The sequence below is a fragment of the Manis pentadactyla genome, chromosome 16, assembly GCF_030020395.1.
Source record: "Manis pentadactyla isolate mManPen7 chromosome 16, mManPen7.hap1, whole genome shotgun sequence".
Taxonomy (NCBI): Eukaryota; Metazoa; Chordata; class Mammalia; order Pholidota; family Manidae; genus Manis; species Manis pentadactyla.
In genome coordinates, this window is record NC_080034.1 from 31,198,130 (window position 1) to 31,213,488 (window position 15,359).

Below are 15,359 nucleotides of genomic sequence, written 5' to 3' on the forward strand. Positions count from 1 at the left end.
AGGGATCACTACTTGAGTTACATGGAAATCAAGCCCACTTGCTGTAACCAATTGAGCAAGACATCTTGCCCCTGTGGACTTCATCCCTGTCCTACTTAGGACCCACCCAGAAAAAGACCCCCAAACCTGGGGCAACATGGGATGGGGAGGAGGAGTAAGAGGAGAATGCAGAAAATGATGGCTCAGTGTCCTGTAACTTCCAACAGGGGAAGGTGTCATGAAAGGAGATCAGAAAGTTTCGGTCCAGCAATGTGGATTGATGAGGCCTAGGTGGGGAGGGGGTGTAAATGGAAAATTCCTAAGGGGAAGGGAGGTAGACCCCTTCTACAACTGTCTTTCACCCTGTCCTACAGTGGCTGGCCCCACCCTCGTGCCTTATGTTCAGGAGCGGGGCTAAAAGCGCAAGATTGAAAACTGGAGGGAAACTGAGGTTTGTCATGCTGTAGTTCCTATGCAATAGCCCACCACCCGGGACCTGACATCTTTCCTAGACTCTGGTAAAAGGAGCTGGCTGTAGGCCTCTTCTTCGGGTCAGACAGGCTCGTAGTGAGCTCAGTCATCACTGAAAAGAAAACTTGCAAAAGGGGAAGAAACGAAGTGGAACAAAGACTCCAAGTTTAAACGCCGAGTCCCCAGTCCCTGTACCTGCACAGTCCTGGGACCCACCAAGTGAGACTACAAATCCCGGCGAGCCCTGCCGAGACCCTGCGAGGACTACGATTCCCAGCGGGCGCCGCGGCAGACCGACGGGGGGCGGGACGGGGCGGGGCCGCAGGGGCGGATGCTGCCCTCTGTCGGGCGCGGCGGGAAGTGGGTGCGGAGTGACCGCGGGAGCCCGAGTGCCCGGCGCGGGGCTCGGTGACAGCGGAGGCGGCGGCCGCGGGCTGGAGCGGCGGCAGCGCCGACGGCAGCTGGAAGGGCGGACGGGGAGGGTCTCCCCGGTGGCACTAGCTGGAGGAGACCGGGAGGGGGCGGCAGGCGCTGCTCGCGGGCCGGACACCTGAACTTGGGACAAGTTGCCAGAGCTGCGGGGCGCGAGCGGCGGACGGATTGACCTTCAGAGCTAGGTGAGTGGGGCCAGGAGGAAAGGGTGCATGGAAGGCTCGGAACCCCCGACCCAGGCCACCCCGCTCCCATCCCTTCGGTCCGGGAGACAGGTGGGTGGGTGGAGGTGCCGGCTGGAGAGAGGAGCGGGACGGTGTGTACCGCGCCGCCATCCGCGCCGCAGTCTGTCTAGCCCGGGACGCCCGGCGCCTGGCCGGAGCGGCGCTGCCCCCCCACCGTGTCCGGGAGCCCCTCCGGTGCCTCCCTTCAGGCCGGGGGCTGGGGGCGGCTTCTCCGCGATCTTATGTAACCAGGCGGGAGGGGCAGGGGCGGGCACGGGCCTTCCCGGTCCGGGAGCTGGGCGTCGAAGGGGCGTGGGGCGTGGGAGTGAACTTGCAAGAAGTTTGAGGGACGTGTGGGCCCTGAGCCCACTCCCTCTCCACCGGACGCGGTTGGGACGGGAGGTACGGGGGAGGGCGCCAGGCTCAGGGAGGTGTGCGGGGGCCGAGTCCGGCCCGGCCAGGCCTTGCCTGGCTGGTCCTGGGGAGTGGGAGGGCCGGAGCGGCGCCACGCCCCTGGGGCTGGGCTGCTGGAGGGGGGCGGGTGGAAGTACCATCCCCCCCCAACTCCTTTCCCGTCCCTTCCTCCCCCTCGGTCTCTGGAAGAAGCCGTCCCTGTCTGAGTCCCCTGCTATATCTTTTTCTCTCCCTTGCATTATTCCACGACCTTAGGGAACACCAACCCCAGAGCTCACCCTCTGTCCGGCACCCCTTTTTCTGCTTTCCCTGGAGCTCCCAGCCATCTGCTTCCCCCCTCCTCCCTAAGACCCCCCCCACCATCTCGGTTCTAAATCCCGGAAAACACGCCCCCTTTCCCCTATATACTCGGAGTCTGCGCCGCCCAGCCCCAGGCTGTCCCGTTCCCCAAGTCAGCGCCCATTCTCCCCACCTCCCCGTACCCCGGCCAGCTATTGGGCCGCAGCGCGTCCTCTTGCCTCCTCGAAAGGAGCGGGCTGATGCCAGCTCTGTCCCCACCCCGCAGCCCCCTCCCGTCTCGGGGTTCTGGCTTCACGCATGGCTGCCCTGAGCTGCTCCGGGTTGCGCGAGCAGGTTCGCACCGCAGCCGCCTGGCGCGCCCCAGCCCGGAGCCCAGTCGAGGGGAGGGCGGGCGCTCGGGGTGGGGCTCGGGGCTCGCGCGCCCGCACAGCCGGGAGCTCTCCTCGTCATTCCCTGCCGCCCCCTCTCCGCGGAGTCCTTCCTCGAACCCCAGTCCCCTCCAGCCTTGGTTCTCCCTCCTGTCTGTTCTGGGGACGGTTCTGCGCGGACGGTTTTCTGTACTAAACTTGGGCGCAGTGCGTTCTTTGGCTTAGCGTTCGCTGAGGAAACGTTAATTACCGCCTAGCCTCCACCCCCCGCTCTGAGCGAAAGGAGTGCTGAGTCGAGCAAGGAAAGGTTCACGGCCAGAGCAGGCCCCCAGCGACATCTCTGGAATGTGGGCTTGGGCCCGTGCACCCTGCCCTGTCCGAGATTCCACCGGCCCCAAAACCTGGCCCTCTTGGGCACCTGAGGGGGCACGAGGTAGGGGGCTGGTCTCTAGCTTCCACTCAGGCAGCCAAAAGTAGTACGCTCAGATAAAAATGCAGATCCTGGCTCGATGGCCCTTACCTCCTGAGACCTTCTCTGTGCCCAGCCTGCGAGACGGCCCCCAGGCCCTGCCCCCAGGTTGATGGCAGTCTCCTGGAGAGACTGCCAGCTATAGGTAAAGGCCTGCCAGAGAGGCACTGGAAAGGGAAGGGCTGGCTGCCCTGAGAGCCCTCCCTGGTAGCCTTTGGGTATGCTGGTACCATGCCTCAGTTTCTCCAGCTGTAGGAAAAATAGCAATTCACTTGGCTCTCTTCTTTCTGCCTGCCTCCTGGCTGCTGGGATAGATGAACTAGGAACCATGCAGTGTAAATGAAGGACTGTTTGTGGCGGCTCTGTGCTGTGCTTCTCTGGGAAGGGAGCCAATATTGCTTACAGTTTACAAGGCCTGTTACAGCTGCAGTGCTATTTTGTCCTCCAACCAGCTCTGTGAGATGCAGCCAAATGGGAGTCCCTGGTTCTAAGTCCCATGAAAAGGGTGCAGGGGTGAGGGCAGGAGACATCCAGGGTGAAGCAGCTGGGCTTCGGAGGGCTGATGGCCAGGTAACTCGTGGTCAGAGACGGGCAGGGGGTGGGCCAGGGCAGACAGCAGTCCATCCAGGGTCCTGGAATGGTGGAGACACCCAATGGCCACCCCCATTGCCAGCCAGGCCCCCCTTTCAGCCCCTCAGCTGGAAAGTAGGTGGGAATGGTCTCACCCCTAGGGCCTGGTGGCCCTCTGAGGGTCTGGCATCAGGCCCTGGTCCTCCTGGGGCTCTGTTTATGGCTGTAATTGCATCATTAGCCAGAGTTTATAGAGTTACTTAGCACCTGCCCCCATAGGGAGTGGCTCAGCCACCCCCTGGCTTCTGTCTCTTCCTTTTCAAAGTCAGCTTGGTTTCTCCCAGCAGTGATAGCTGGGGTCTCCCCAGCTGCAGCTGGTGTGAAGGCCAGGTTGGTCCTTTGTCCTGTGGATGGAGCGCAGTCAGTGCTTGGGGCCCAGCTTGGGGCTGCCCTGGAGATGACCATGGAAATTGGGTTGGCCTCCTCTGATGCAGAGGGAGGGAGTTCAGGATTTCCAGAGCTGCCAGAAGTATCCACATCTCAGGATGCAGTAAGATATACACATGTAATATGTATATCCTCATCTGAAAAGAGAGAGATAAAAAAGCACACACCTTACAAGCTGTAGTGAGAATTTGGGGGGGACCATGCCTAGTACACAGTGAGTCCATGGCGTTGCTCTGTGTGTGGGGGTTGTGTAATTGATGGGAGCACGTGGTTATGAGATTATAGGTACTGGGCATGTATGTGTAGATGAACTGTGTATACACATGTCTGTGAGAGTGTAACAACACATTGTTAATAGATTATTCAGGTATTCTCTTTATGCTATAATAGAACAATATTACAATGAAATTTAGTTATAAACAATCGTTGCCAACATTTATTGTATATTTATTCTTTGGAAAGAGGCGGGAGCTACTATTTTCATTATATGGATTCAGAGAAGTTAAACAAGTTGCCTGAAGTCACATAGCCTGGAAGTGGTAGGGATTCTAACTCAGGCCCAGCTGCCTCCCAAATCCATGTTTTCTCAGTCCCTAAAGAAAATCACTTCAGAGTTACCCAGGTGTTCTCTTCATCTTAAAAGTGGGGGGTGTGGTGGTCTGGGAACCTTCTTTGCCTCATCCAGGGTCTCCTGCTCTGAGCAGGCGTGGGAACTTGCTGAAACCTCAGCCCCAGGACTACACCTGCTTCTTGGCTGCTCTCTGAGCTGCTTACGCAGGTGACCAGAGGGCCCCCTAGTGGGAACTCTCCTGACTGGCCCTGGGAAGAGACAGGTTCAGACATGGCTCCCTGGGTCTCCTTGGAAACCTCAAATGTTAACTTACAGCAAGGCCCTCAGTAGGCATCTGTTTACTTAGACGTGGAGAAAAGGCTGCGGGGACTGTGGGGTGAGAATGAGGCTACAGCGAAGTCATGAGAACACAGGAAACCCCATGCCCCCTGACAAGTCCCTGCTCCACTCAGCCGCAGTTTCCATATCTGTGATCCTCAATCTTATGCGGGGTCCCCTCAAGTGCAAACCTTCTACTGGTCTTTGGCAAAGGCACCTGGACAGGGGAGGCTTCAGAAAGGGAGGGAGGGGGGTTGTGGGGGCCTGCTGAAGGCCACTCCTTAGGGCTTTTGCTAAAGCTGTCCCTGGTGGAGCGACCAGCCAGTCTTTCTTGGGACATAGCTGTAGCCACCATGTGTTGAGCACTGGGCTAATATAATCGAGCCAGGGCACTGTTGAGGATGTGGGCTCCTAGGCCAGGCTGCCTGGCTTAGAGTCCCAGCTCTGCTACTTACTAGCTGTGTGACTCTGGGCAAGCTGCTTATCCCCACAGTGCCTCCGTTTCCAAACCTAAAAAATGAAGATTATAATAGCACCTACCTGATAGTACTGTAGTGAAGGCTAAGTATGTTGATGCACTCTACATGTATAAGACTGAGAATACTGCCGTGCTAAAATAAAGTCAGTTGTTATAATTAACTTATAACTCATTTTTTTCTCACTTTCAAGTGAGGAAATAGAGGCATAGAGAACTCTAGGGAAGAAATAAGGACTTATGGGTTGCAAACAAGCCTGCTTGCATCTAACATCCTCATGTGAAATGCCTCCCATGGGACTTTGTAGACTCCGTGGCCACAGTCCCCACCACTCCCCATTGTACCACATCCTGCCTGGTTTCCACACTTAACAAGGTAGCACAGGGGACTTGGCATTGCCTGCAGCATCTCTACCACCCTGATCTGCCCCTTGGGATTCCTTGGGTAGCATCTGGCCTGGTCACTTATTCGCACTCCTAAACCGAGGTTCTCCCCTGTGCTCCTGCTGCCTGCCCCTCCTCCACTGCATCACAGATACAGATCCTCATGGCTGCGATGTTACTGAAGGCAGAGGTAAAATCCCAGCAGTAGGGAATCATCTGGGACTTATTGGGCCCCGGGAAGTGCTTTGCTGTGCGGTGGTGGGGCAGTGGGTGAGAGCAGGGGGCAGAAGAGGGGCAGAGGCAAGAGGCAGAGCCCTCACTAGTTCTCTTTCCTGGCTGCTTAAGTGGAGGCATAAGGAGAAGGACAAATGAGGCCTGAACATCCCCACCCTCACCCAGGTGCTTTAGGGACAGGCCTCCCTGGCTCTTACCCATACAGTGGAGGTCCCAAAGTAGAATGTGATGCCATGGATTCATCCAGGAACTCCAACAAACTATTAGAAACTCATGGTCCATCTTCTCTCCTGACTGCCCTTGTTCATGCTGGTCCCTTCTCCTGGTATCCCCTTTTCTACTCCCCTGCCTATAACCAAATCCCCTGTCCATCAAGGCGCACCTTCCCAGGAGACCAGGAGACACTTCCATCTGCTGCAGCCCTGGTTGAATATGTTCACTTGAGCAGCTCTTAAAAAATACCATTGCATCTGAATCTTGGGGGTGGGGCCCGAGCATCAATATTAAAAAAATAGGCATACCTTGTGCTTCTCAGATACTGCATTTTTTACAAATTGCAGGTTTGTGGCAACCCTGCCTCAAGCAAGTTTATTGGTGCCATTTTTCCAACAGCCTTTGCTCATTTTGTGTGTCTGTGTCACATTTTGGTTAATTCTCACAATATTTCAAACCTTTTCATTATTATTATATTTGTTATCTGTGATTATTTTTTACCAATAAGATCTTTTTTAGTTAAGGTATGTACATTACTTTTTAGACATAATGCTATTTATTGCACATTTAAGAGACTATGGTACAGAGTAAACATAACTTTTATATGTACTGGGAAACCAAAACATTCATTTGACTCGCCTTTTTGTGATACTTTATTGTGATGGTCTGAACTGAACCTGCAGTACCTCTGAGGTGGGCCTGAAATTCTCCAAATGATTCTGATGGCCTTTGTCTAGGGCAGTGGTTCTCAGTGAGAGCAAGTATCAGAGTCACCTGGAGGGATTGTGAAAACACAAATTGCCATTGCGGGCCCTCTGCCCAGGGTTTCTGATGAGTAGGTCTGAAGTCAGAAGATCTGCAGTTGGTCTGGACTTTGCATTTCTGACAAGTTCTGCATGATGCTAATGCTGCCGGTCCCCAGATCACACTTTGGAGAACCAATTGCTTTGCAGCGCCCGGGTGAGAGCTTTCTGGTTCCTGAGTCTCTGATTGCCTTGGGCCTTTTAGGCCTGTCTCCTTTTCAAAGCCAGGTCCCTGGGGCAGGAGCCACATGGAGACCAGGTGGTGACTGCCTGTCCCTGGTATAGTCAACCCTCTCTTTCCCACCCAGGCTCTCTGCCCCCAGTCCCGGTAACTGATCACTGTCCTGCCTTGTGGTCTAGGCCCCACCCTCTGGGACAAATGCTCAGGGAATGCTTGCTGCTTGAATAAGGCGGGATGAAGTGGACAACTAAGGACAGAGCTAGCCCCATGAGTCATCAGAACCAGAGGCAGGGTCTGAAGCTTCTGCAAAAGTGCTTGGAGCCAGAGTAGCATTGCTGGGATGGGGGGTATCTAAAGGGGTCCCTTACTTTCTTGAAGGGAGGCTGCAGAATGACCCATCACGTTATTTACTTTTTGCCCAGTGAAGGGCAAGTATTGGTCACTGCTTGAATTGTGTTTCTGGTTAATAATAAAAATGATAAAACACACAAAAAGCAGCCGTTTCCTTCTCCTTTTCTCGCCCAGACTGGAGATGGTGGGAGCATGGCTGGGGGTCACTGTTAGCCATATGGGTGTCTCCATCTTCTAGAGGCCCTGGGGGTGCACCCCTGGGCTTGTGCGGTGGAGTCTTCCTAGGAAGCTGGGGGAGGTGAGGGGAGGCAGTGGTCAGTCCAGCCCTGCATGCCGGCGGCGGGATGAGCTTGGAGTCTGAGCCCAGCAGTCACCAGATGAATGGGCAGCTGGAACATGGCGCCCTGAACACAGGGCTTGGGTCTATCTTGTTGGATGCTGTATCTCCAGGGCCTGGAAGACAGGGCATGTCATGGGACTCAGTAAATCTTTGGGGAGCGGGCAGTGTGTGTGAATTGACCCCCTGTCATGTGCCCAGAAAAAAGGACACCGCAGGTAGTTTCCCATGGTCTCTGCCCTGCAGGCAGGGCAGTGGCATCACCTTCTAATACTCAGGGATTGAGCACAGCTTGGCAAGGGGGAGCTCCTTGCATCTGCCTGCCGGGGACCGGGGTGCAGCCTCGCTGTGGCTTAGGGCTCACAGACTGTCCCCCCAACAGTTTGCCGGCGTCACCTCCCCTGTCCCCTCTCCAGGTCTACCAGTGGTCTGTCGGTGGGGGGCTCTGGTCTGTTTTCTCCTGTTTACCAAGGGAAGTCACAGCCTGTCTCTGCCTTGTTTATGATTGGTTTGGGGACAGCACCTCCCCAGCCCCCTGCAGTCCCTGAGGGGTACAGAGTGGTGAGGAGGTAACACACTCTACTGTCCACCTCCTGCCTCCTCTCATCCCCTGCCGGCTCTAGCCAGGTGTGCTCTCGGCTGCCCCTGCCTGCACAGCATGGCCTGGCTTTGCTGCGGCCTGACTGGGGCTGGGGGCTGGGGGGTGCTGCCCCCATGTTGTTGAGAGTAGGGGACCTGGGCCCAGGGAGAGTGAGGGAGCCCCCTGGCACCCTGTGGCCTTGAGCACCGTCGGGGTCACCAGGCATGAACTGAGTGCCTCCTGGGTGCCTAGCACCGGGCTGGCCAAGCAGGATCAGAAGAATAAGAACATGGCTCCTCCCTCAAAGCTGACAGCCTAGCAGGGAATTTCGGTAACCACAGAGGACAGAGAAAGGTGGACTGATGTAGGATAGTATGGAGTAATGTGCTAAATGAATGAAATGTGTCCGTGCCTGGCCCTTTTCCTGAAGAGCATTCTGCCTTGGTCTGGAGAGAGTTTTTACAGAAGGGCTCCTGCCAGCCTGAAGGCAGTGGCTCAGCCCTTCCCTTCCTCTGCACCCCAAAAAGGGCATCTCTGTTGCTCCCTGTGTCCTCTTGCCTGTGTCACCCCTACAGGCCTGGGAGGCTTCCCTCCTGGACAGAATCCTTCCTTCCAGGAGGACTAGAGGCTTCTGGGTCCCAGAGGAGGCCACAGGGAGGCCGCTGACCACCCACCTGCCACTTGGAAGCCCTGGGCCATCATTTTCAAGCTAAGTCACACCCAACAACTCAGACCTCTTTGGACCTGCCTGCTGCTGAGTCCCAAGACTTGGGGCAGTGCATCTGCCTTCCTCCCTGGGACCTTCTGTCTTCCCCCTCTTTCCTGTGCCACTCCCCCCCCACCACCTCCAACCCTGTGACCCTCCCTGTAGCTCCACATCATCTGGGACAGCAGCCCTCGGTGCCTGCATGTGTCTCTCCTGATCTCTGTATTCCTCTTCTCCATTTTCTTTATTTCTTCTTGCTGCCTCCCTCCTTCTTTCGGCATGTTCAGAAGGTGTCTGAGGCTTGCCCCACTCCCCCAGTGCCTCCTCAATGTGAACCCCTGAACCCTGTTGGGGACCCGAGGAGTGGCCCAGGGCAGGGTGAAGGGGCTGTGAAGGTGCCCAGCCCCATCAGCCCCCTGCCCCTGGGCAGCCAGGCCGTGTGCTGGCTTGGACACCCTGGGGGCATAGTGGGGATGGAAGGGGCTGTGGTGCCCAACTCCTACGTGCTGAGGAGCGGCCAGTAGCCTGGACCAGCTGGAGGAGCCCCCCTGCAGACAGCCCCAACAATCACTGGATACCCCAGCCCTGTGACTTAACTGTAAGTCCTCATCCACGTTGTTGGGCCAAATTATAGTCGTTTTCAAAGCCAAATGTGAGAAGAAAATATTAGAACTTCTTTTTCTGCTTAGTTACATCTCTCTTTTCTCCTCCCTTTTATTGTGAAATATAGCATAATTACTAAAAGAGCATAAACATATAGGTAAATGTAATAAATAATTATAAAAGTGAACACCCAGGCAACCACCAGCCAGATGAAGAAACAGAATGTAGCCTGCACCCCCAAATCAGTGGTGTGTCCACCTCAGTCATAATGGCCCCCTGCCCCAGAGGTAACCACTGCCCTGACCTTTCTGGTAATCAGGTCCTTGCTTTGCTTTACCACATAACCACCTATGTCAGCAGCCGTTAGCAGAAGAGTTTGCTTTTGCCTGATTTTAAAATTTAATACAGGTGGAATGACACTGAGCATGTTCTTCTGTGTTGTTTTTTCCACTCAGCAATCCACCTGTAAGATCCGCCCATGCTGTGGGTAGCATGCTCATTTCAGTGCTGTATAGTATTCCGCTGTATGACCTTGCTACTTGGATTTGTATCCATCCTGCTATGTGTGGACCTTAGGGTTGCTTTCCCTTTTTGGCTGCTACATGTGTTACTGTAAGAACATCCTTGTTTGTGCCTCCCCATGCATTGGCGCATCCATTTCTCCACAGTATATATAACCCAGGGTGCAATTGCTCAAGCATAGGGCATGCAATGCATATTTCAGTGTTCGTAAATATTCTGTTAAGTGGTCGTACCAATTTATTCTTCACTAGAGGCACCTAAGAGTTCCTGTTGCTCCATGTCTTTGACAGCACTTGTTATTGGTAGACTGATTTCAGTTCATGCTGGTGTGTAACAGTATCTCATCATGGGTGTAATTTCCATTCTCATCTTTTTTGTATATCTCTTTGGGTATGTTTGCTGACATACATGATACATTCATGCATTGGGATTTATAAGCAATTTATGAGAAAAGCAGCATATATTGGGGGTGCTAATATTTTTTATACTCATAGAAATGTGTGATCAAAAATTGTTGAAAGACCATTGTAATACTGAATGCCAGGGAGGGGCTGTAGGATGCAGGTGGGAGGGCAGTCTTGGGAGGAGACCCCCCAAGTGGTGGTGTCTTTTCTCAGAGGGTACTGAGCCCACAGAGTATTCTCAGTGCCTTCAGGCCCTCCTGTTTGGCACCTCTGGCAGCGGAGGAAGGTGGCTGTAGGGCTGGAGCCCTCCACAGATACTGTGCAATTTAGAACGGCCACAGTCTGTCTTTCAGGGGCTTCTGGGGCAGTGGTTCTCCACTGGGGGAGATTTCACCTCGCAGGGGACTTTTGGCAATATCTGATGACATTTTTGGTTGTCACAACTTGGGCAGTGTTCCTGGCATCTAGTGAGTAGAGGCCAGAGATGCTGCTAACATTCCAGGTCTCAGACAGCCCCACAACAAGGGATTCTCTGGCCCAAGTATCAGTCATGTTGAGGTTGAGAAATTGATCTAGGAAAAGACCCCAGAAACAGATTTGCCAAGAACCCTCTTCATGGCCTTGGGGAAGCCACTTGAGTGCTTTGAGTCTCAGTCTTCTCACCTGGAAAATGCAGGTGTCAAGGGTTGTGAGCGCTTCCCCTTCATGAGGCTTTTGTTAGAAGCCGGGAGAGGGGTCTGTGTAGGCATCTCGGAAAGCACCCGTGCCAAGGGGCCTGTGGTCATCGTTTCCGGGGAGGGAGGGCTTTGTAGCACCAGCCCCTCCCCCTTTCCTACGCACCCTGTTCACAGAGCTGAAGGCATCAGGTGACTGGTTATGAGCCCAGGCCCTGGCTCCTATTCCAGGCCTCAGAGGGCTGTGGGGGAACTTCCCTGAGGGCCCCAGCCTTTTGATGAGGGCTGCAGAAATAAGGGGCTCTCTGGGGAGCCTTGGGGCCCAGGCAAAACCATTTCTGACTTTGTCCTTAGCTGGGTGGGAGTCCAAGGTTGCGTGAGAGTGATAAGAAATACTTATCATACTCCTTATCTGAGGCCTCATTGCAGGTCAGAGTGGTGAGGGGTGGGAGCCACAGGTCATCCTTGGGGGCTCTGCGTACCCAGGCCAGGCTCCTCCTCATCCTCTCTGTCCTTCCAGTGTCTGCTCTTCCGGGGAAGGCCCAGAGTTGGGCCAAGTCTGGGTCAGAGCTCCCCGGGCCTCTCTGAGCAACTCATTCTGAAGCTCACCTTTACCTCAGTCGCACCCCCGACCTTCTCCAGGAACTGTGGCCTGCCTGATCTCCCCCCTACTATACCATTCCTTCCTGAAATACGCTCGTGAAAGGGCCTAGAAGCTCATCCAGCCTGAGGCGTAGATGACTGATAATAATGAATGACTGCCAGCCTTTCTTAACAGTGTTTGCCTATTAAAGATGGGAATCCCTTAGGAACCAGAAAGAAACACTAGTGAAATGTCAAGGCTCTTTGACAGGCCATTAGAGAAGTGCTTTGGGGGCTAAGAAACTCCACAATCATATGTGTAGCAGGAGCATTTTCCCACAGGTGAAAATTGTGTGGTGGCTTGGATCTTCCCAGAGCTTCGTAGAGTATGAAAGTCTATTTCAAAGTGGGCTGTAGTGAAACTGTGAACTGGGTGTCTGGAGGCCCTGGGAAGGCCCAGAGCTGAGATGAGAGGTGTGTGTGGTCAGTCAGGAAGGTGGTGAGCTGTGGAGTGTCTGGCAGAGAGGGCATCTGTCTCCAGGAGGGCGTGGGAGGATGTGTAGGTTAAAGTTAGGTCTGCACTGCACCTAGTAGGATCCCCGCAAACCTCTGCTGTTCCATCTTGGAGCAGGTGGCCGGGATGGTGGCAGCGTGGCCCGGGGCTCTGTGAGGACAGGCTGTGTGAGGGGTGGGGGACTGTCAGAGGCTCAGTCTAGGAGGAGGGAGGGGCACTGTAGGTGGCCAGTGTGGGTGAGATTGGAGCTGGGAGCCCGCCTGGTCAGCATTGGGCAGTCTTATGTGTGTGAGAGGCCTTCCGGGCGTGCAGTTCCCTCTGTGCTGTGAGTAATCCTCAGCCACATTTGCAGCTCCCAGGGGATTGTGCAACTTCCTCTCAGGCCAAGGTGCAGGGGGCTGGGTAAGAAACAGTGCTGGGGAAAATGAGGAAACTGGGGCCGGCCCTGGGACAGGGGCACAGCCCTGGGCTCCAGCCCCCTGAGGAGCTGAATATTCCAGGGGGCCTCTTCCCAGGGGCTACCCTCTCCCAGGTATGAAGGCCTGTGTGCGTGAATGTAAGCATATGTGTGTGTGTGTGGTGGGGTGGGGGTGGTGTCTTTGGGAAGGTGGTTGAATGGGTTGAGACCCTGCTGGCTGCCCTGGCATTTGGGATATCTTGATGAGGAGAAGGGGAGATACTGAGCAGGGTCAGGACTGGGGAAGCAGGTGGCTGGCCTGGGAAAGGGGCCCCCACCTGGGCCCTGGGGATCGCTGGGTGGTGGAAAGCTTGTGAAATTAGGGGTCAGAGGAGCTGGCTGCCAGCCCCACCTCTGAGGAGCTGTGCAACCCTGCGCAGTTTAACTAGGCACTCCCTGCCTCCCGTCCTCATCTCCCAAGCCACCTTTGAGGCTCCGATGAGAAGGTAATGGGCATGATGGGCTTTGCCTGGCACCAGCAGGGTCACAGTACATGCCTGCTTAAATCGGCTTTGGGAGCAGACACTCTGCCAGTGCCCCTGGGTTCACATCCTGGCCCTGCCACTTTGCAGCTGTGTGATCCTGGTAAGTTCCATAGCTTCTTGGTGTCTCGGTTTCCTCTTCTGCAAAATGGAGGTGACAGTGATAGTGCCTACCACGTGGGTTCATTCTGAGAATTCAAAGACTTAACTGATGTAGAGTGCTTGGAAGAGTGCCTGGCGCCCGGGGAGACAGTGCTCATCACAGGTTAACATTTGACAGACACCTGAGCATGTTTGTGTGCAAACAGCAAAAATACTGCCCAGGGTTCATGGTGATTATTTTTGACAGTGGGATTTGAATTGAAACTGGGGACAGTTAACAGGAGCTCGCCTTGCCCAGCCTTACTTCATGTCAGGTGCTGTGCCAAATGCTTGACCCACAGCAGCCCTAGAATCCTGCCAGTCACCGTGTGAGGTGGGTGCTGCTGTCACCCCCATTTTGCACACAGGTACATGGAGGCACAGAGGGGTTGAGCAACTTGCCCCAGGGCAGTGATGTCCATAAGGAGGGACAGCAGAAGGGTCCACCTTAGCCTGGAGGTGGCCTGCCACCCCCCATCCCCAGCCCCTTTTCTGGGTTCTTCAGAGGTGGGTGGGAGGAGGGTCTGCTGAGGGCTGAGAGGCTGGCCTCACGGCCTGCCAGCCCTGGCCCATCTCCCGTCAAGAAGGTAACTAACTAATACAAAGTTAACACAGGGAATGGCTTGTTAGTAGTTGGAGTTGTTAGTAATCCTTGGGTGAGCTTTCTGCCCATGTGTGAACTTAAGCGAGGGGCTGAAGACACTCAGCTGGTAGGAAGGGTGGTGCAGGAGTTAGGAATGGGGTGCCAGATTCAGGCAGACCTGCGGCTTTGAATTCTGCCTTTGCCATTTACTGTGTGACCTTGGGCCTCAGTTTTCTCCCATGTGAAATAGTGGTAATAACTCTTAGGGTGATGGCAAGATGAAAGGAGACACCACAGTAAAATGCTTAGCACAGGCCTGGCCCAGAGCCAGTGCCTGACAAATGGACGCCCTTATTAGGCACCTGTTGTAGAGAGGGTCATGTGTGGGGCAGGGGGTTTGGGCCACACAGATATCCATGGAGGGCTGTAGTTTGAACTGTGGATCAGGGCCACTAAGTGGACCCTAAGCTGGCCAGGAAATCAGTGTAGTGGGTCTCAGTGAACATTTTTTTAAATGGAGAAGAATAGAATAGAAAACACCCATCTGTACTGCACAATACTGGCAAAGGTTGTTTTACATACCTTCTGTGGGTTCACGTCTACAGGTGTGTGTGTGTGTCTGAGTGTGTATACCGCGTCCAATAAAATACACTTTTCTGTGAATCATGGCCAAAATATTTAGGGCCACCACTGTAGAGATTATCTTCCTCTTTTGCAAGGTTTATGAAGCAACTACTGAGTGTAGGGCCTGGCACCATGTGCCAGGGCCCAGACTGGGGGTCAGAGCCCAGTTCTCAACAAGGCGTATGTAGGTGAGTGGGCCTGTGGGGGTTGGCAGAGGCAAGGGCAGGGTGGTCAGGGAGGGCTTCCTGGGTGATGACGTGTTAGATGGGGACAGTGAGAGCAGACATGCCTGTGGGGAGTGGTTGGCTTGGGGGCTGGAGCTAGAGAGCCACTGTGGGAGGTGGGGGGTCCCTGTCGGCAGAGGGCTGAAGGGCCTGGCCTGGTGGAGGTGCTCATGCTAGCTGGAGCAGAGGGTTGGGTGAAGATCTCGGGGCACTGGGTGAGGGCTGTGGCCATCTCCTCTGGCTGGGGTCATTGTGGTTACTGATACCCCTCAACAACTCCCAAGCCTCCCAGGCTCCACAGTGACTGAGTGAGACCCAGAGCCCACGGCTCAGCCATTCACTCCCCTCCCCTCTGCTCCTGGGAGCCTCCTGAACCTTCTCCTCCCCTCATTGGCTCTGGTGGGTTTGGCTTGGGACTGGCTCAGCCCTGAGCCCTGGTGCAGGAGCCAGAAGCCTTTCTACTAATTAGATTCCTGCCCAGGGCAAGCCAGGGCCTCAGTTTATTTATCTGTAAAGTGGGCGTACTAACCCCGGAGGCACCGGCCCCCAAGGTGGTGGTGCCCATCTGTGACCTAACGTGGAGCCGGCTGTAGGAAGTGCGGAGAGCTCTGCGTGTGATGTTATTGTGGTCTCCAAGGCAGGGAGGGCTGGAGAAGATCATGAGGACATCAGCTGCCTGGCTGGAGAGCCCCCTGCCTCCCCACCCCGTGACCTGGGGCTGT

At 55.0% G+C, this 15,359-nt stretch overlaps 1 protein-coding gene across 2 annotated transcripts in view; it reads left to right on the forward strand.

Annotated features, from left to right (window-relative positions):
- The first annotated feature begins 800 nt into the window (after positions 1–800).
- The window catches only part of TFEB (transcription factor EB), a 56,446-nt gene continuing 41,887 nt past the window's right edge, over positions 801–15,359 (forward strand). Inside the window, exon 1 of one of the 2 annotated variants that reach the window (XM_036927585.2) lies at positions 801–1,067. The gene's annotated coding sequence lies outside the window, so the exon portion shown is untranslated. Of the gene's footprint in view, positions 1,068–12,521; positions 12,659–15,359 lie in introns of those variants that run through there. The other variant, XM_036927587.2, reaches the window with a different exon arrangement.